This window comes from Sitophilus oryzae, unplaced genomic scaffold (assembly GCF_002938485.1).
Source record: "Sitophilus oryzae breed Bouriz unplaced genomic scaffold, Soryzae_2.0 scaffold_637_pilon_pilon, whole genome shotgun sequence".
Taxonomy (NCBI): Eukaryota; Metazoa; Arthropoda; class Insecta; order Coleoptera; family Curculionidae; genus Sitophilus; species Sitophilus oryzae.
In genome coordinates this window covers 1929765-1951804 of record NW_022147237.1, presented here as the reverse complement: position 1 = coordinate 1951804, position 22040 = coordinate 1929765, and the positions used below count along the sequence as shown (strand labels likewise).

General features: G+C 31.9%; 1 protein-coding gene and 1 long non-coding RNA gene across 2 annotated transcripts in view; one reads left to right on the top strand and one right to left on the bottom strand.

The window, feature by feature from the left end:
- Positions 1–18327, bottom strand: part of LOC115887760 (putative mediator of RNA polymerase II transcription subunit 26) — a 151651-nt gene extending 133324 nt beyond the window's left edge. Inside the window, exon 1 of the mRNA XM_030907257.1 lies at positions 18160–18327. The gene's annotated coding sequence lies outside the window, so the exon portion shown is untranslated. The remainder of the gene's footprint in view (positions 1–18159) is intronic.
- Positions 18328–21015: 2688 nt separating this feature from the next.
- Positions 21016–21641, top strand: LOC115887827. Its single transcript, XR_004051159.1, has 3 exons — positions 21016–21109; positions 21216–21403; positions 21464–21641. It is a non-coding gene; the product is annotated as an uncharacterized LOC115887827 (long non-coding RNA).
- Positions 21642–22040: the final 399 nt, after the last annotated feature.

Genomic DNA, 22040 nt, shown 5'->3' with positions numbered 1-22040 from the left:
TCAAATTGATAGCAAAACAGTCAGCAACAACAGACAACAACAGATAGCAACTGTCATTGTCAGATATTCTCTCGTTTGACAGATTATACGTTTGCGAACAATTTCATGTAATTTAAAAAATATTTCTATAGCTCACTCTTATTATGTTTTAGATTTCTTTTCTCACACTTCTCCAAAAACGCCATTTTTATATTTAAAGATAATTCTAAATTATAATTTCTTTCAAGTTTAATTTAATCATGATAATGCTTATTACAGTTGAGGGTTGGAACCTTTGGTGTTACACAGCAAAATAAAATTACACTAAATCACCACAATACAAACCAAAACACTTTTACTTTTACACTGGACGCGCGTTTCGCTAACCATGTTAGCATCATCAGCAGATGATATAAACTTTAGTTATAAACAGGCAGTTTTCGATGGTGATTTAGTGTAATGTTATTTTGATGATAATGCTGATTAACGGCTTCCACCCATCGTTTGACAAGCATCTGGAGCTAATGACGTTGGAATTCCAATTGTTCTTTGTCCACTTTCGATCATATTCTCCTTAAATATCTTAATTATTATCCTCCAGGAATTGTTAATACGTTCCAAAGTGTTATTTTGTCATCATCATCATCATCATCATTCTCAGCGTATTCAACCTATTCCAATTATGGTGTAGACACACATATTTCTCTCTCTCACATATTTAAATACTCTCTTTGTAGTTAGACCCATTGTCTGTTGTTGGTTATGCGGGCTAAACTTATCCCTGATAGTTTCTTAATAGCATAGTCCCATCTCAGATTTTGTCTTCCTTTAGGTCTCTAATTCCTCGTGGATACCATGTTGCGATTTTTGTGGTCCATCTGTTGTCCGTCCTTCTTACCAGTTGTCCTACGCTTTGCCATTTGAGGGATTTGATTCTGTGGATGACATCTATTACCTGGGTTCTTTTGCCGTATCCACTCTATTATTCTAAAGAGAGACCGTATAAGTCTCTCTTGGTTATTCCCAGCATATTTCGTCCCATTGAGCATTGTAGTTTCCTTATAATGTCTGTTTTAAGTGTCCAGGTTTTGCATGCCCAGGTCATGACTGGTAGTACACATTGGTCGAATGTTTTCTTCTTTAGATACATATAGATATCTGATAGAGAAGTGGCGTTCTAGAATTGAATATGATTGAGTTTCTTCAATAAGTACTCCATGCTATCTTAATTCTTTGGTTGATTTCTGGATATCTAAGATATTTTTTAGTATTATTTGTAGTCAAAAATTTGGATTTCCGGAAACTTTTGCAGGAGTAGGAAAAAGAAATATTAATTATTCCTGGCACAGAATTCTACTAAAAATTAAATTTATTTTCTTAATATTAATGTCTTTAATTATATCTTTTTCTTTCGCTGACAGGAAGGGAAGTGCTTCTTGAAAAAAAATATCAATGATTTTTGTTGGCTAGGAAAATAAAGAGTCTGATAAATTTTCCTTCATGCATTCAAAACGAACAGAGAAGTTTCTTACAGGATATCGATTTTTTAGAGATGTATTTCCAATAGTTTTGTAGAATTAAATAGAATGTTTGGAGAATTGTTTATTTAACTCAAACGCCTTTTTCAACACACCTCCTGACTATCTAAGAAATTCAGTGAATATTTTGATCATTATTAATAATGCCCTGTATCACTTTGATCACTTATCACAAGCTTGATGACCTGGTATCACTTTGAATTATAGTGATTTTCTTTGTTACGCATTAAAACATTTTTGATAACTTCTATGATATATATTTACACTTCTAACTCCATATTATTTTCTCTATTTTGATTTAGTCTATGAACATGGGAAGTCACTGATGATATTACTTCCAGCTTCGATGTGATTACATGAATAGGGTGTGTAATATGCACTTATTAGAATAAGGGACAGCACTTACAAGTTACTAGTGTCTGCACTGAAATATAGTAATTACCATGTAATTACCTGTAAGAAGCATATAAAGCAGAATCGTATTTATTTTTTTCTGAGATTCTCTTCTTCTTGTCTTATCTTCTTGTTTCTACATCTATTATTTTCAAACTGAGGATTGTTTCTATTTTTTGTGCAAAGTACAGAGACTGGCATGTATCTGCATCACAGGTACCGTAAGAACATGTCCAACAGCAGCAATGGAGGTCATTCTAGACCTAACACTACTGCACATTGTCGTCGGTAGTTATGCCAATGCGACAATGATTAGAATGGTCATTGACGGAAACAGTACTGGGAGCATTTTCAGGTCAGGGGCTTGGAACATCCTCAAAAAGAAAATTCCAGTTCTCCAACTCCCAGTGGATGACATACCAAGAATTTACAACTTTGAGAAACATCTCACTGTAGTATTGAATAATAAAAAGGATTGGAAGGACGAATCGCTTACTCAACATATAAAAGACCATACCATAACGAGGTATACTGAAGCTACCAACCAAAGCAGGGACAGGGATAGGAGTATTTGGGCCGAAAACTAAATACTTCGAACCAATGGGCACCTACCCCAGTATCTTTCAGGCAGAAATTTACGCTATCGAAAGATGCCTACAATTTATCTTAGATAGGAACTATCGAAAACAGGAAATTGCCGTCCTATCCGAGAGTCAAGCAGAACTAAATGCGATCGACTCAGTAACCATCAATTCCAAGTTGGTCAAAGAATGCCTAGAGAAGCTCAACAAATTAGGCAAAGAAAATAAAGTCCTCCTACTCTGGGTGTCTGCTCAGCAAGGGATAGAAAGCAATGAAAAAGCAAATGATCTAGCTAGGAAAGGAGCGAACACTCCACTAACTGGACCAGAACTGTTCTGTTTTCCAAACGGAAACCAACTGAAAGAGGAATCTGAAGAATCTGGAAGACTACATTCGTAACTTGGAATGGGTGCCCTCCAACGGTCTAAGACACTCGAAAAAGTTCCTCAGAACTTACGACCGAGATAAATCAAAGGTTTTCCTGGATTTAAGTAAAAACAATCGGATTGTCACGGGGTTTCTAACAGAACATTATCTCCTAAACGAGAGAAACAGCGGCGAATGCAGATTCTGTGGGGAAATGGGGAAACACCAGAACACCTTATCACTGAGTGTGCCGAGACGACGACCATTCGTGCCATGGCCATGAACTTTGATACGGCTGATGTCGAGGATGGAGAGCTGGCCTGTGTTGAGCCATCTCAGATACTGGCTTTTGTTAAAGCTCTGAGACTGTATGATGTGTTATAACTCGTTATAACTCAAGAAAGGGAACACACAATAGATCTGTAAGGTTGCGGTGATTAACATCCCTCCTAAACATTCAACATTCTACATTCTATTTTTTTATATTTTAATTACACTTTCTCGTAGGTATGATCAGTTTGAACTGTAACATTTAGCAAAACTTATGTTTTAAAAAAATATAAAAGTGTGGTTTTGTGGGAATAAATTTTGATGTCGTGGAAATTTTGGAATATAATTTTATTATTTTATAGAGAAAATCGATCCAAACTTTATTTTTGAAAAATCAGTCGCTTGACCTTGATTTCCAGCCGATAAAAAGCATCACGAATAAAAATACAACTTATTTTTAGTTGGTTTTAGACGAAGAATAGAAAACTGTTGCATTTATATATTTTTTCTAATTTAACACCCACCATCGATTCAAAAACTCGGAAAAGCTTCCAAAATTTAAATTTATAATGCACATTTTTTATCGTTTCTATCCAGATGAGTTTTTTTTTTGTTTTACGTCAAAGACTGTATCAGGTGGCCGGTTTGTGACAGTGTGAGACTCGTGCGTTAAGTGGGACTCTGTAAAAATCTGTTTTCTTAATTTTAGATCAAGGCCATTATAAATTATTTTAAAAAAGACTGGAAATTTATTTATGTGATAAAAATTGCGTTCGTTCTTCCGCTTGACATTCAGATTTTCGAACTATTTTTAGAAGAAAAAATTGGGTTTCGTGCGCTCTAATTTAATAACTCCACCCTGAAGGAATGCAAAATGTCCATTTTGATTTGATATCATGTCTTTTCTTGGAATATCGGGTGCGTCTCAAAAGTGGTTCACCCCTATAAATTATAAATTTATAGGGTTGCGTAATTTTATTATAAATTTTTTAATTTAATAATTAATAATTCAGATAAAAAAACAAGATTTGGTATGTTAGTATATGACATAAATTAGGATTGATTGACGTATTCAATTTTTTTTGGTCACTTCCTGTCTCACAGGAAATGACTACAACTTTGGCACCCTCGGTATATTTCTACTTTATTCGATAAAAAATTACACTCTGAATAGAATGACATATCATATGTCATAGCCTCCCATATGATAGCCTCCCTGATTCCCGGATTTGCCCTTCACGATTTCTGATTTTGGGGATTTTTGAAATATGAAATATATCGTGGCAACTACAACAATGTCGAATTACCTGGAAAATGCTTTAATAATGCAAGCTTTTAGATATTTGCAAATCCCTTTATAATAAATTTCGTTATAAAAAAAATAAAAGTATATTCAGAGATTCAGTGGTAACAGTTCAAAAGTAAATTATATCAATCCCAAATAAAATTTTAATATGTGTATGACTATTTTGGTAAATACCCTTTTGATTTTTTTGTTTTTTATCACGGCCTACTAATAAGAAAATTATATACTTAAAATATTACAGTAAATAGTGAAATTCAAAGTAAATTATATCAATTAAATAGAAATTTAATATATATATATATATATATATATATATATATATATATATATATATATATATCTAATAAGCTATATATTATATATATATATATATAACAGTATATATATATATATATATATATATATATATATATATATATATATATATACTATATATATATATATATATATATATATATATATATATATATATATATATATATATATATATATATATATATATATATATATATATATATATATATATATATATATATATTTTCAAACTCATACTTAAAACTTCGATCATATCATTTACAAATATACATGGTGTTCCATTTGAATAAACACATCTCTAGTTCATATTTTTAAAAGTATTTTTTTTCGTAAAAAAACAAACAACGCCAGTGTATTTTACGTAAAAAGTTCTATTAGATTCAGTTTTCAATTTTTCCGTATCCACAATAACGCTGGTTTTGGGAAATGCTCTCAACACGAACAGCAGAGGCTGAGATAGGTACCAAAACTGTAGTTGTTAAAACAACGCAAAAAACTCCACAAGGTGGAGTGACCTCCCCCCTACTGTGGAGCTTGGTAGTGGATGAACTACTGGAAGAATTAACTCTAGCGGGAATACACTGCATAGGGTACGCAGATGACATAGTCATCATTGCACAGGGGAAACATGAAGGCACCCTGTGTGATATTATCCAAAGAGGATTCCGCATCGCTGAGAGATGGTGCAGGACTGTCGGGCTGAGTATTAACTCAGATAAAACCGCAGTAGTGCCATTCACCAGAAAGCGAAGTTTGAAAAACTTGAAAAGAATCCATCTAGATGGAAAGGAAATACTGCCATCACAGGAAGTGAAATATCTGGGAATAACCCTGGATAGTAAACTTCTCTGGAACAGGCATATTAAGAACATTACCAGCAAAGCCACAAAGGCTCTCATGATATGCAGAAGACTGGCGGGAAATAGGTGGGGCTGCGCCCCTAACATTTTGCGCTGGATGTATACCATGATAGTAAGACCCATGATTACTTATGGAGCAGTTGCTTGGTATACAAAACTAGAGCAACGTACAGCAAGGCAAACCCTGTGCAAAGTACAGAGACTGGCATGTATCTGCATCACAGGTGCCATGAGAACATGTCCAACAGCAGCAATGGAGGTCATTCTAGACCTAACACCACTGCATATTGTCGTCGGTAGTTATGCCAATGCGACAATGATTAGAATGGTCATTGACGGAAACAGTACTGGGAGAATTTTCAGGTCAGGGGCTTGGAACACCCTCAAAAAGAAAATTCCACTTCTCCAACTCCCAGTGGATGACATACCAAGAATTTACAACTTTGAGAAACACCTCACTGTAGTATTGAGTAATAAAAAGGATTGGAAGAAAGAAACGCTTACTCAGCATATAAAAGACCATACCATCACGTGGTATACTGATGCTTCCAAAACCAAAGCAGGGACAGGGATAGGAGTATTTGGGCCGAAAACTGAATACTCCGAACCAATGGGCACCTACCCCAGTATCCTTCAGGCAGAAATTTGCGCTATCGAAAGATGCGTACAATTTATCTTGGATAGGAACTATCGAAAACATGAAATTGCCATCCTATCCGATAATCAAGCAGCACTTAACGCGATCAACTTAGTAACCATCAATTCGAAGTTGGTCAAAGAATGCCTGGAGAAGCTCAACAAATTAGGCAAAGAAAATAAAGTCCTCCTACTCTGGGTGCCTGCTCACCAAGGGATAGAAGGCAATGAAAAAGCAAATTATCTAGTTAGAAAAGGGGCGAACACTCCACTAACTGGACCAGAACCGTTCTGTTTTCCAAACGGGAACCAACTGAAAGCGGAACTGAAGAATCTGGAAGACTCCATCCGTAACTTGGAATGGGTGTCCTCCAACGGTCTAAGACACTCGAAAAAGTTCCTTAGAACTTATGACCGAGAAAAATCAAAGGTTTTCCTTGGTTTAAATAAAAACAATCTTCGGATCGTCACGGGGTTTCTAACAGGACACTGTCTCCTCAAGGAACATCTCAGTAGGCTGAAACTGAGAAAAAACGACGAATGCAGATTTTGTGGGGAAAATGGGGAAACACCAGAACACCTTATCACTGAGTGCGCCGAGACGACGACCATTCATGCCATGAACCTTGGTACGTCTGATGTCGAGGATGGAGAGCTGGCCTCTGTGGAGCCGTCTCAGATACTGGCTTTTCTTAAAGCCCTGAGACTGTATGATGAGTTATAACTTGTTATAACTCAAGAAAGGGGAACACACAATAGATCTATAAGGTTGCGGTGATTAACTCCCCTCCTAAACATTCTACATTCTACATCCACAATAACGGAGATACGGGGGGTGTCCCAAATTGCATAATTTTCGAATAGACCCGGTAATTTAGAAACGAAGAGGGTTATGGAAATTTAGTTTACAGCATCTTCCGACAAAAAAAGTGGGACAGGTTTGTGCAAACCGCATCCTCCTATCTTTAGTAATAAGAGAGATACCGTATGATTTCAAGCACAATGGGACACCCTGTACTATTATTTTAATTATAAGTGTTAAGATCACTTTGAAGTCGTTTTAACGCCTAGGCATAAAAGTACTAAGAAAATATATTATTAAACTGACATAAAGTGTCAAATTCAACGAGCGTAACCATAGTTTCTCGATATATAATTACGTACAAGATATTACTTTTAAATTTTTATATTATTTGGTACATTTGAAATTGTTTAAAAAAATATTTGTGGCGTTTGAAAAAAATAGCATGTTCTATATTTTCGGAGTAAAAATGACTTTTTGTGGCTCGCCAGTATTAAATAATAAAACCTGGCCATTAAAAAGTGCATTAAAGTGTAAAAATTTGTATTCCTAATTTACTATTTATTTTTAACTTATATAAACTGCCCGTCAAATTAAATACCACAGCGATTTTTTACTCATTTTCAACGAGTTGTAACTTTGAAAAAAGTGACCAATTTTGTTGATTTTTTTAGCATATTAAAGATCATTTTTCGTAGATTGATCTAATTTTTCTAAATTTTGTATGAGATTTAGTTTTCTATGATATACAGGGTGTAAAAAAAAAGGAAAGTAATTTTTGTAATTTTTGTGTTGTTGCCATTTTGCTAAAAATCGAAATTTAACTAGAATTATAAGAGAGAGTTCTGGGTATAGCTAAGACTAATATCTCGGGACGTATTTGGAATTTTTACGATAACTCATCGGGAATAAAAGATAATCAATTTTTACTCAAATTTGTATTTTTTCTACCTTTCTTAAGACATATGCTAACAAAACTGAAATTAACTTAAAATTGTAGGATATTCGTTACTTTTACAATGTGAAATTAAAAAAAAATAATTTAACTAACGCAGTTTAATACAGGATCCCTTAAAAATACGACCAGCGAAAAAGTAAAATTATTTTTTTAATATTCTGAACTTAACAGCCTATAAGGTTAATATAAAAGCTCGACACGTATTTGATATTTTTGTAAAATCTAATTTTGTGCCTAAAAATCTGTAGTTTAGCTGCAACTTAGTAGTCTTTTTTTAATTTCACATTGTAAAAGTAACGAATATCCTACAATTTTAAAGTTAATTTCAGTTTTGTTAGCATATCTCTTAAGAAAGGTAGAAAAAATACAAGTTAGAGTAAAAATTGATTATCTTTTATTCCCGATGAGTTATCGTAAAAATTCCAAATACGTCCCGAGATATTAGTCTTAGCTATACCCAGAACTCTCTCTTATAATTCTAGTTAAATTTCGATTTTTAGCAAAATGGCAACAACACAAAAATTACAAAAATTACATTCCTTTTTTTCACACCCTGTATATCATAGAAAACTAAATCTCATACAAAATTTAGAAAAATCAGATCAATTTACGAAAACCGATGTTTAATATGCTAAAAAAAGCAACAAAATTGGTCCGTTTTTTTCAAAGTTACAACTCATTGAAAATGAGTAAAAAAATCGCTGTGGTATTTAATTTGAGGGGCAGTTTAAATAAAAATATTTTTTTATTTTTAGATAGCAGAGCATTCGAAAATTTTTAAATTATAGAATGCTCTACATGAAGAGTATAGTAAAGGCTAATTTTTATTATGATTATTAATTAAAAAACTTGTAACTGTGTAATCCCTATTATAATTGCCTTGGTTATATAAAAAAAAATATTTTGATTCATCCAAATAAGCTGTGTTGCTGGTTATGCTGATTATTCGAATATCATGTACCTGCTATCTTAGTTAGAGTTATAATATAGAATAATAATATTATTGCATATAATAAATATAAGAGTAAAAGATTAACACATTAAAAGCGCTTTCAAGGTCCGTAAAAAATCCAAAATAGATTTACCAGATGATTTATTAATCTAAATCTGAACCACATTAACGAATAATTTAAATTAACAATTAGTAACACCGAAAATATTTGGCATTGTTTCTTTTTATCATTGTTAAAACGTCACATATCTAATTTTTTTTTCAAATCTGTTTAGGAGTCAATTAATTCATGTCAAATTCTAACAGAACAGTATCAATTAAATTATCTTCTGTTCGTTCATAAATTAAAATCTACTTAAATTACTTTCAGGCACTCTGAAAATCTCGACCTTTAATGTCAGACCTGCTATAGATATTCCTTGACATACTTATGCGAAAATATTGACATTGGCTAGTACGAGGTATATTTAGACACAAGTTCATAAATCATATGTCGAACAATTCCGATCACTTTATTGTTCCGATTTTATTATCTCATTTTCGGTTGTGTTCTACTAGTTAATGAGAGGTTGTAAGCTGGTATATATTAAAAATTCTAGATTTAATACATTCAATTTCAAATATTTAGACGCAGCACAATAACTTTAGACATTTTTTAACAAAAAATAGAAATAACCAATTTTAAATGTCATCGGAAAGAGATATATAAAAATGTAAACTGTACAGAAGGAATCGACTAGTTTTGAAGTTGATGCACTTGTTTTATCAAATACCTATTAGTTGTGGTATATTTCAATCGACTATCTATAAAAAAAACTACTAGAGGAACGTATTTGTAAGCAAATTATTGAGAGCCGGATTTTACAGAAATTATACCATAAACGACGTAGCAGGAAACTTAGTACAAACAGTATTAGCGATATGCAATTTCGAGTCGGCTGATTATTTAGTTGCAAAACTGAAAACAATATATTCTTATAGGGTCCATCGGCCAACTGTTTCATTGCAAATGAGAATATTTTTAATTCTGCAACTAAATAATCGGTTGACTTAAAATTGCATCCCAGCCTAAAGAAAAGAAAGAAGAAAATTACGTAAAAAATAAATTAAAATTTGAAAAAAACTTGCATATCATGACTATATCGGTGACTATATTGAACATCCCCACACTATCCCCGTATATATCAGCTTAATTCAAATAGGGAAAAAGCAAATTTTAACCTTTACTGTTTTTCATAAAGGTAAGACATAACGCGTGACTATTTTTTATATGCATTATATTTAAATTAAGATCAACTTCGGTGTTAAATACAAAACATATCCTCAATATTTTAGTTGATAGTTTGGAATTTTAATTAACCATCACGGCCACTTGCTAAATAAACTAAAGACTGAAATTTAACTTTATTACTAGCCTTATTCCATAATAAGCTTTGTTTTGTGCACAAAACATCCCCCTTTAGAACTTTTTCTTTAATGGCCATAAGCGGGAGTAAAAGATCAACCGCCCGAACAAACACTAGAGGCGCCACCGGTCATCAAATGGTGTAAAAATTGCGAAAATTTAATCATCTAATTTTGACACAAGGGGTCGCGCTTAACTTTTTTAATTTTAATTCAATATTCATTGTTTTCAAACTATATTATTAGACTTTGTTGTATTTTGTGAATGTATAAATGTTTTCTTAGTATAAAGTTGCATTATAGTAATTTAAATTATATTATATACATATTTAAGATTCAAATATTATGGCATATATGTCAGTTGCCGTCTAAAATGTCATCTTGATAACAAAAAGTTAGTTATTGTGAAAAGTAGTTAAAATCATGTTAAAACATTAAAATTTACAAGTTATAATTAGATATTTTATATTATTTCAACAACAAACACATAATAGTACAGCGTAATGTTGATATGCAGGTCCAAAACAAAAAGTGCCGTTATATTTTTCAGTTTTCGTTGTCAGCCGCGGAAGTTTCAGTGATTTTAGTGTGGTCGGATATTTTTATTTGTGAAATAGAAATATTGCGTTTGAATTGCAAAACTAAAAGTGGAAGTTTTATTGCAATGTAAGTAAGCGTTTATCCATTTTATGTTTTACTTTTTTCATACCTACGACAAATATACATATATTGAAATTTTATAATTCGTTTTATTTAAAAAATGTTAGAAAACAAGCTTGTAATCCTGTAATTGACATAATTGTTTGTAATATATTCCATTTAAATGTAATATATTACTCTACAATTGAAAAAATGTAAATTTAAAAAGTAAATTAAAAATATATACAGGAATAAATTGAAATTTTTAGAGTGCGAACAAACACGAGAGGCGCTTTATTATTTTATTATATCTTTCATTTCTTAACATGGCAGACGAAGTTCTAAAGGGGGATGTTTTGTGGTTTTATGTGTTTTTTTTATTTATTGTTCGATAGAAAATGACACTCTGAATAGAATGACATATCGTATATACAGGGTGTCCCAGAAATAAATACAAGTATTTTAACTGGTAGTATAGTTCAACCCCAGAAAAACGCCTTTGAGGTCTTTTTCGCGAAAAAAAAAATTTTGAAAATTCGAAATATGTTGAAAAATTTTTTGGAATTTTTTTTTAGTTTTTAGTTAAAAAAAATTTCTTGATAATATGGCAACATAGGTATTAGATTAAATTTACAAGAAAGAAGATCCAGAAAAGATCCAGTGGTTCTGAAAATTTTATCAAAAAATCATTTTTTTTGGAAATTTTAAAAGTAAAATAATTCCGTTATTTTGGACTTATTTGAAAAATGATAAAGAGAAAATATGTTTCTTTTATCGAGATCTACCACCCCTTAAAATACTTGCACTTATTTCTGGGACACCCTGTATATACTTTTGGTATTTTCACTTAAAAAATCGCGTTTTACTTTTTTTAGAGTGCCATTGCTGTGTTAAAACACTAATTTTTAATCAAGGAGCCTTTGAAAAATAGATTTCATCGCCTAATGGTTTTCGTGTCTTGTGAAAAATTACAGACACATCTATCACTGTCAAGGATCTTGTCGTTGGACAGACTATACCACACACTTGGTATTTCGAGTTAAATTGTCGTTATGATTCGCATGTTACAATTTCAAATAAACGATATGCGAAAATGTCATAAGTTGACATCAGATATGTCGTTCTATTCAGAGTGTCATTTTCTATCAAATAAAGTAAAAAGTACCGAGGGTATCATTTAAAAAATAAAAGTTATAGTTATTTCCGGTGAAACAGGAAGTGACCGAAAACAATTGAATAAGTCAATCAATCCTGATTTATGCCATAATAATATATTAACGTACCAAATCTCGTGTTTTATCTGAAAAAAATAAAACAGTTATAGGGATGAACCACTCTTGAGAAACACCCGGTATAGTCACAGACAGCAAAAAAATGTGTGGTTTTGACAACATATTTATTATAAATTAAAATATTCGTTTTTCCCAAAGATGCCTTATTTCGAGATTGGCTAGGACGGACGATATCTCAATAAGAGGAAGGGTGCTTATACAGGATGAGTTTCCTACGATGTTCTCTATGGGTATCTCGGAAACTACTGGAGATAGAGAGTCAGTTAAATGGGGAAAGAATTGCAGTTTTGTGGGGTCATAAATATGCGCTTTTCAGATTTTCGAAAAAGTTCATGGCTTACTAGATATTCCGAAAAAAACAAATTTTGGCTATTTTAAAAATTGTCCCTAATTCCATTATAATCTATTTTAGACAAAAAGTGTTCAGATAAAAGTTGTAGATAATCACATCTCTAATGAGATTGTGTTCTCCGATTTTTTCTAAAGCCTGTCATTTTTGACATATTATGACACAAACATATGTTTTTTTAAATGGAAACCATAGTTGGCCATGACTTCATAAAAAGCGCCGCTTTTTAAGCTTTTTAACCATATAAGCTATAATATGTTTCTTTCATAAAATTACTGAGTTATAACCAATTCTTATCTTTCTGGACTAATTTCACTTAGTTAGCCATGGAAACAAGTTCAATCGTCGTTGCTCTCAGAAATGTGAAATTGTTACATCCAATCTTTGTAAATTAACATAAACAAAAATTGTAAATAAGAGTTTTTTAAATGAAGAACAGCGTGTAGAATTATTGGTTCAACTTTTCTTGGCCATACAGTTTTGGAGGATATGTTGACCGATGAACGTTACGTTTTTTAGAAAACGGTTTTCAAGACATGTTAGAAAAGTTAAATTTAGATACTTGCGCATTAGTACAGTGGTTCCAACATGACTTTCATTATGACGCACCAACCCCCCTACAATGAAAGAAATGTTATTTAAAAATTATTTATATCATAATTATGTAGACTCAGGGAGGTGGACCAATTGCATGGGTCTCCTCGGTCACCTGACCTATCCATTTTAGATTTTTTATGCGGTATGGTTAACAACAAGGTTTACAAAAAACTTATGAATTAAGAGAGGCACTTGAAGAGGCGGAACAGGAGAAGTTTAATTAAGGCGACCGGTCGTTTTGTGACAATAGCTAGAAATTCAGTTTTAAAAGATGCATTTATGTACTTAAAATAATTGCGGATTTTTGAACATTTTCTAAAATAACTTAAAGTGTACGTAGTGATATTATTTTTTGAGTTTTCGTTTGTGTAATCAAAATGGTAAAGAGCCGTTTAATTACATATTTTGTCTTTTTATATGTTATAAATCACAACAAAATTTGAACACCATTGAAAACCGTTCTCTAGAAAACGTAAGTAACTTTCACCGATCAACGTATCCTGTATGGCCAAGAAAAGTTGAACCAATAATCCTACACGCTTTTCTTCATTTGAAAAATTTTTATTTACAATTTTTGTTTATTTTAATTTACAAAGATTGGATGTGACACAATTTCACATTTCTGAGAGCAACGACGATTGAACTTGTTTCCATGACTAACTAAGTGAAATTAGTCAAGAAAGATAAGAATTGGCTATAACTCAGTAATTTTGTAAAAGAAACATATTATAGCTTATATTGCTGAAAAGCTTAAAAAATGGCGCTTTTTATGAAGTCACAGCCAACTATGGTTTCCATTTAAAAAACCATATGTTTGTGTTATATGTCAAAAATGACAGGTTTTATAAAAAATCGGAGAACACAAACTCATTAGGAATATGATTATCTACAACTTTTATCTGAACATTTTTTGTCTAAAATAGATTGTAATGGAAGTAGGGACAATTTTTAAAATAGCCAAAATTTGTTTTTTTCGAAATATCTAGTAAGCCATGAACTTTTTCAAAAATCTGAAAGACGCATATTTATGACCCCACAAAACTGCAATTCTTTCCCCATTTAACCGACTCTCTATCTCCAGTAGTTTCCGAGATGCCCATAGAGAACATCGTAGGAAACTCACCCTGTATACAGCACTATGCTTTAAAGACTCATTACGACACTAAAGAATTATTTTTTATCAAATCATAGAGATGTTTTGCTGAATGACATTTTAAAATTATAATTTTTCTATCCTTGGACATCCGCCAATCATAGATAGTGTGCCTTACTATTTCTGATATCTTCATACAGAGTCTGTAGTAAAAAGCTCCAATTTTGCAACACTACACGGTTAGTGTTTGGCTTGAGGGTTGGTTAAGCTAATCGTCTGTTCAAAATTTCCTTACACTTAAAACAGATTATTTTTTCTTTAGGGTATCTGGCTAAAGCTGTTTTACTCTGAGACTCTTTCAGAAACAATCCAGAATGTTAAGAAAAATCTAAATCATTCCGTTTGTTCAATAATTAACTCGCCAAATCAAAAATTATGACATACCAATCGCCATATACTTGACTGAAATCTATAGTCACCTAACATTAATTCTGTTTTAATGCTCGACTGTTTCATCGATCTAATCATCTTGATGGATCTTAATTCCATAGCCTTCTTCAATTATTCTTTGACTTTTTTCTTGATCGTGACATTAGCTTTGTCTAATAATAGTCTATAGAACCGCGAAATCTTTAAAGTTCAATCACCCAGAGACGGTAGTTATGTATGGCTTAACTTTTTCGGCACAGAACGCATAAAGTTTATTTTTGCCGACGTTAAAAAATCGCACAATCAAACTAGAGCATATGTATGTTGCACGAGGCAGAGCTGATTTGGCAAATTATCCGAACTATAAAACTTTGATGTTGATCGAAAAATAAATCGCGGGTCAACGAATTCTTTGTTTTTCAATTAGATCGTCTGCTGGTGAGTAATTGGAAGTGTATTAATTTGAACGACGACCTGACAACTACCGACATGTATAGCTTATGTTAAATAATGTGCTTAGAATTGTTTAGCTAAATCGAAATAAAATGCTAATAGAAATGTATAAATATAATTTTTCTTTTCGACTAAATGTCGGAAATTATTCCCAGTTAAAATATAACGCTACGGTTTCTATCTCATAAAATATAAAAAAATGTATAGATATGGCTGTGCCTCTTGGTTTGATTTCATTGATCCAGAATCTCTATAGAAATACCAAAAATAGAATTACCATCAATGGCGTTACTTCGAAAAACTTCCAGCCCACCTGTGGTGTTTTGTTCAATATACAGGGTGGTCCGAACTGTAGGGTAAGTCCGGTACAGATGCCCCACCGGGTGAGATGGCCACAGCGTGTAAATTTCAAATCATGTGACTTATCAGTTGCTTCCCGCTAGATAAGGCAGTAGTTTACCTGTTGCTATTAATGGTCTGACAATTTGAATATCAATAAAAAAATAGGCTAGTTTTTACAAAGAACTGTTTTTATATAAGTACATATTTTTTACTGTCAGAGGTCGCGTGGGAATAACGTAATATTATTGTTGGATACGCACGAAAAAAGGTAAAAGAGATAAAAGATGTTAACGTTGACAGTGCGAATTCTCCTTATTTTTATTATTTGTTAGAATTTACGATTTCGGCAGTTCAATGTATGCAGTCCCTGCTATTTTTAGAAAATATCGATTTTTTCACTTCCCTTCGCTCTTTGACCGCCGGAATACTGTATGATTGGAAAAAACTGGCGTAATAATATACGAAATAATATGCATGTACTGATTTCTTTCGAAAATCGACAACTATGAAACTATGAACTCTTCCTGGACACAAACGGTACATTGTGAGACAGAAAATTGTAGAGAGAAACAAGCCCTATAACATAGGATACAACATTTTAATGAACAGTGCTTTCCATAAAATCAATAAAATGAAAAATATACGAAATAATATGCATGTACTGATTTCTTTCGAAAATCGACAACTATGAAACTATGAACTCTTCCTGAACACAAACGGTACATTGTGAAACAGGAAATTATAGAGACAAACAAGCCCTATAATATAGGATACAACATTTTAATGAACAGTGCTTTCCATAAAATCAATAAAATGAAAAATATACGAAAAAATATGCATGTACTGATTTCTTTCGAAAATCGCGCGACAACTATGAAACTATGAACTCTTCCTGGACACAAACGGTACATTGTGAGTCAGAAAATTGTAGAGAGAAACAAGACCTATAACATAGGATACAACATTTTAATGAACAGTGCTTTCCATAAAATCAATAAAATGAAAAATATACGAAATAATATGCATGTACTGATTTCTTTCGAAAATCGACAACTATGAAACTATGAACTCTTCCTGGACACAAACGGTACATTGTGAGACAGAAAATTGTAGAGAGAAACAAGCCCTATAACATAGGATACAACATTTTAATGAACAGTGCTTTCCATAAAATCAATAAAATGAAAAATACGAAATAATATGTATGTACTGATTTCTTTCGAAAATCGACAACTATGAAACTATGAAGTCTTCCTGGACACAAACGATACATTGTGAAACAGAAAATTGTAGAGAGAAACAAGCCCTATAACATCGGATACAACATTTTAATGAACAGTGCTTTCCATAAAATCAATAAAATGAAAAATATACGAAATAATATGCATGTACTGATTTCTTTCGAAAATCGACAACTATGAACTCTTCCTGGACACAAACGGTACATTGTGAGACAGAAAATTGTAGAGAGAAACAGGCCCTATAACATAGGATACAACATTTTAATGAACAGTGCTTTCCATAAAATCAATAAAATGAAAAATACGAAATAATATGCATGTACTGATTTCTTTCGAAAATCGACATCTATGAAAATATGAACCCTTCCTGGACACAAACGGTACATTGTGAGAAATTAAAATATTTTCCGGAAATACATCCTCATACATACTTTATATTTGCACTTGAACAAAACTGTCAAGTTTTTTATTCTATGAGTTACAGATGCCCGACGCACTATTGCCGGACCCTGTACGAAATAATATGCATGTACTGATTTCTTTCGAAAATCGACAACTATGAAACTATGAGCTCTTCCTGGACACAAACGGTACATTGTGAGACATAAAATTGTAGAGAGAAACAAGCCCTATAACATAGGATACAACATTTTAATGAACAGTGCTTTCCATAAAATCAATAAAATGAAAAATATACGAAATAATATGCATGTACTGATTTCTTTCGAAAATCGACAACTATGAAACTATGAACTCTTCCTGGACACAAACAGTATATTGTGAGACAAACAATTGTAGAGAGAAACAAGCCCTATAACATCGGATACAACATTTTAATGAACAGTGCTTTCCATAAAATCAATAAAATGAAAAATACGAAATAATATGCATGTACTGATTTCTTTCGAAAATCGACAAGTATGAAACTATGTGAACCCTTCCCCCACAAACGGTACATTGTGAGACAGGAAATTGATTTAATAGATATTGAAAAAAAATGTTCGCCAGATAAATATTGTTTCTTTCTTTCAAGTGTCATCTGCATTATATTATTTTCTTAAAAATACTATTTATTTAAAGATTTTTTTATGTAGAAGATGCTACTAGTAAATATCTGTTAAAAAAGTGCAAGACTTGCAAGAGTCTTGCAGCAATACCAAGGCGAAGACCAACTTTGCAAAACCAAGACCAGAGATTGTCTTGGTCTTGGTTTTGCATTTGTTCATCACCCATATTAGGATATTTGGTAGCATCCGTACACATCAATATTAGGCGACATAATAACATTGAATATATGAATAATAACACTAAAACCATAAAATACATCATCTTTGATCACACAGAAAACCAAATCTTTACCTACCTGAAACCGTTTCAGTCACAACACGACCCACCTATTCCGATTCAAAGCTTCCTTTTCCTTCGCGAATTCGGAACAACAACCGTCTGGAGCCTGGAATTGAACTTGAAATTGCGGAAAATTCTCTCTCTATCGGACGATTATAATAAATTTTCAAAAACCCCGCTGCGGCGCGCGCTCCGAGAGTTTCGGCTGGACCAAATTTCGAAACTGAGATTCGCGCGGACGTTGCCTTCCAATTTTATCACGTCTGGACCGCGGCCAATTCTCTTATCCTAGTTTTAAAAAAGTGCTAAAAGACCGGATTTGTAAGTATGCTAATAAAAAATGGGTCGGCCGAAGTCTAAACACCAGTATTTTTTCTAATCCCTCCACCTATAAATTCGATGTTTTATTTTAAACATCTTTATACTTCAACATGTATGTTTATTCACAATAACTACCTACCTTATTTTTACCCTATATGTTTACTTATATGCTTACTGACCTATATACTCTATAAGAACAAGAACCACTATACAGGGTGGTCCGAAATGTATTCGGGAAACTTCGGCAGCATATTCTGTAATATTAAGCATATTTTGAATTATTTGATTTTTGCATATTTCGTCTTTTTAAAATCAAGAGTTTTTGAAAGAACTTCCGTAGATAAAATATATAGAATTAGTAGATCCACAAATATTGCTATAATATACAGGATGGCCTATGCTGAGCGTACATTAGAAATTTCTAGAATCACTATATCTAGATCGGAGATTTTTTGCACATCATTGTTTCACAATGAAATCTATCGATTAAAAATATTTTCAATATGGCGGCACTTCCGGAAATACCGGAAGCTGACAGCAACTTTCCTATTTTAAATGGGAACCCCAATTTTTTCTTACGTATTGGAATTCTCTATAAAAGTTTATAAATTTTGATATCAAACACTCTATATCTAACATTAACCGTTTTTGAGAAAAAAAAATAATTCAAAATTTTTGGAAGAAAAAAACTGCCTGTCAAGAAAAATTGTCAACATACAGAGAATACATGTAGCTATCTATTTCAAAAATTAAATTGGTTGAATGTCATATAATATTGGCCGTAGCTGTCATGGAATTGAGAGATTAAAAAATTATCATAAATCATTTTTTTTTTCAGATGGATACGCAATTTTTTTATTTCGCTACCGAAAAGGTTTTTTAATTCGTTACTTTTATATTATATACATGTTCCTCTAACTAAAATAAATCGTTTTTAAGTTATTTAAGATTTAGTTTCAAAACGAATATTTTTCTTGATTTTAACCAGTAGCCTACGGCTTTAAACGTCAAGTGATGTAAAACAATAGATCTGGCCATGTCATATTGTGACACTGTAAAAAAACCAGTATCTATATCCAGGGCCTATTTTACTATAAAGCCCATAAGGCCCGGGCCTTGGGCCCGGTGGTCTGGAGGACCCTTTAAAGGTTGTAAAATATTCATAATTTCTTGAATTTTTGAATTTTATTGGAAAAGAGGGCCCGAATTTTTGCTTGGGTCTTAGGGCCCGACCAGATGAAAAATAGATCCTGTCTATATCATCGATCGTCACTTCCAAGCCAACTTTCCGCCATTTTTTTTTTCGATAATATGGTATATTATTTATATCAACTATATTAAATATCACTAAAATACGATATATATTTTTATAACACTTTATAAAGTTTTAGCTGCAGTATTTTTAATATAAGAAATTCAAATAATTAGTTTTTTGACAGAAGGAAATAAATTGTCTGATTGTTTGACACTTAATGTCAAAGGAAGCTAGATAAAATCAAGAAACATTAACGCTTTAAAACTTAAATTTTAAATAACTAACGATTTATTTTAGGTATAGGAACATGTATAATCAAAAAGTAACGAATTGTAAAACCTTTTCACTGTGAAATAAAAAAGGTAGGTTTTCATTTGAAAAAATGATTTATGATACTTTTTTTAATCGCTCAATTCAATGACAGCTACGGCCAATATAATATGCCATTCAAACAATTTAATTTTTGAAATAGATATCCACATGTTTTCTCTTTATGCCCACAGTAGCTGTGACAGTTACTAAATTTGACGTTTAGGCTATACACCTTTTTTTGACAAGTAGTTTTTTTCTCAAAAACGGTTAATGTTAGGTATAGAGTGTTTGATATCAAAACTAATAAAATTTTACAGAGAATTCAAATATGTAATAAAAAATGGGGATGCCCATTTAACATAAGAAAGTTGCTGTCAACTTCCGGTATTTCCGGAAATGCCGCCATATTGAAAATATATTTAATTGATAGATCTCATTGTGAAACAATGATGTGCATAAAATCTCCGATCTAGATATAATGTAGTTCTCTAGAAACTGCTAATGCACCCTTAGCCTGGGACACCGTGTATATCATTACAAATTCTCTAAAATGAAACATATAGAACAAATAGAATACGGCACCTGCAAGTATGATTTTTGTTGTTTTGGGTCATTATTTTCTATAGTACCTACCCACCAAGCAAAAAACCTCACATTACATTTGCAACATTGCAGTCAATCCCCAAACAGTTTGCTTTGTAATGTTGATTTCTAAACGTTGTGTCGTGATTGATGAAACCTTGCTACAGAAACATTGTTTTTGAATGGTGATTAAAACGTTTTTTCTGCAACATTGCAACAAAGATTCAAATGAAAGATCCGCGCAAGTTAATATTAATTAATAATATAACAAATATACCATAGGATCGAAAAAAAAACGGCGTCTAGTTGGCTTGGAAATGAATATCGATGACATTCCCCATATAAAATGACAGCGATTCTTTTCATAGCTATCGCTGACGTTTTTTTTTTTCGATCATACGGTATAAAAAGTTAGGTTAGGTTAACGCACTTGTTTTTTTGCGTTTTCTCTCTTCACATTTTATGCTTTTCGAATGAAATTTTAATGAATGTAAATGTAAGTATAATTTCATTATTATGTGTTTTAATAATACTTAGCCATGAATAAGTATAACAAATTTTGTTTAGTTTAGTTTGTTTTTAATCTAAATTTTATGTTTTAGGTTAGCTTTTAGCCAACTGAAAATTGAAGTAGATACAATCAGGATACGAGTATATCAATCTAATGATAAAGTCACAAATAATATTCAGTATTAATTATTCTCAATAATATTTTTTTAATGATGTTATAATCATTTGAAATTTTTAAAATAAGGACATAAAGGGGCCTCAAAGCTTACTGTCACAAGAGGTAAGTTTCTCATTGCTTTTTATTTATTACAACTGATTGTTTTTATTTTTACTACTTTAGAAATGATTGGATATAGATTTCAAAACTTTACCGAAGAGGAATTTGAAATCATGAATAAAACAATTCAACATGCGAAGACAAAATATGAAAGATCCAAAAAATCAATTAAAATATAAAAGTTTGCTTTTCCTTCTACATACATTTAATGTTATACTTTCCTTTTGTATTTTTGAATAAGTTCGGTGGTATATAAAATAATGTTTATAACTTTTACCTATATATTTCACATTATTTCATACATTCAACTTTAAGATTTTTTTTAGAAATTCGACTCGGAGGTCAGAGTTGAGTAATTCCTTATTTAATGAGCAACCGAAAAGATTAGTAAGTTCTCAGTACTTAACTGTGATATTTTTGAAACAAGTGATAAATTTCTAATTTTGATTTGTTTTTTTTTCAATTTGACAAATTCGACTTTCTTGGTAGGGATATATTTACCGAGCATTTTTTATTTTTCTAAGTCAATGGATATAGAGATATACCTATTTTTATCAATATTGTTTATGTTTTTCGTCAATACAATATTAGTAAAAGTATATTATACATATCTGAAAGTCTACAATTTAATACCCATTAA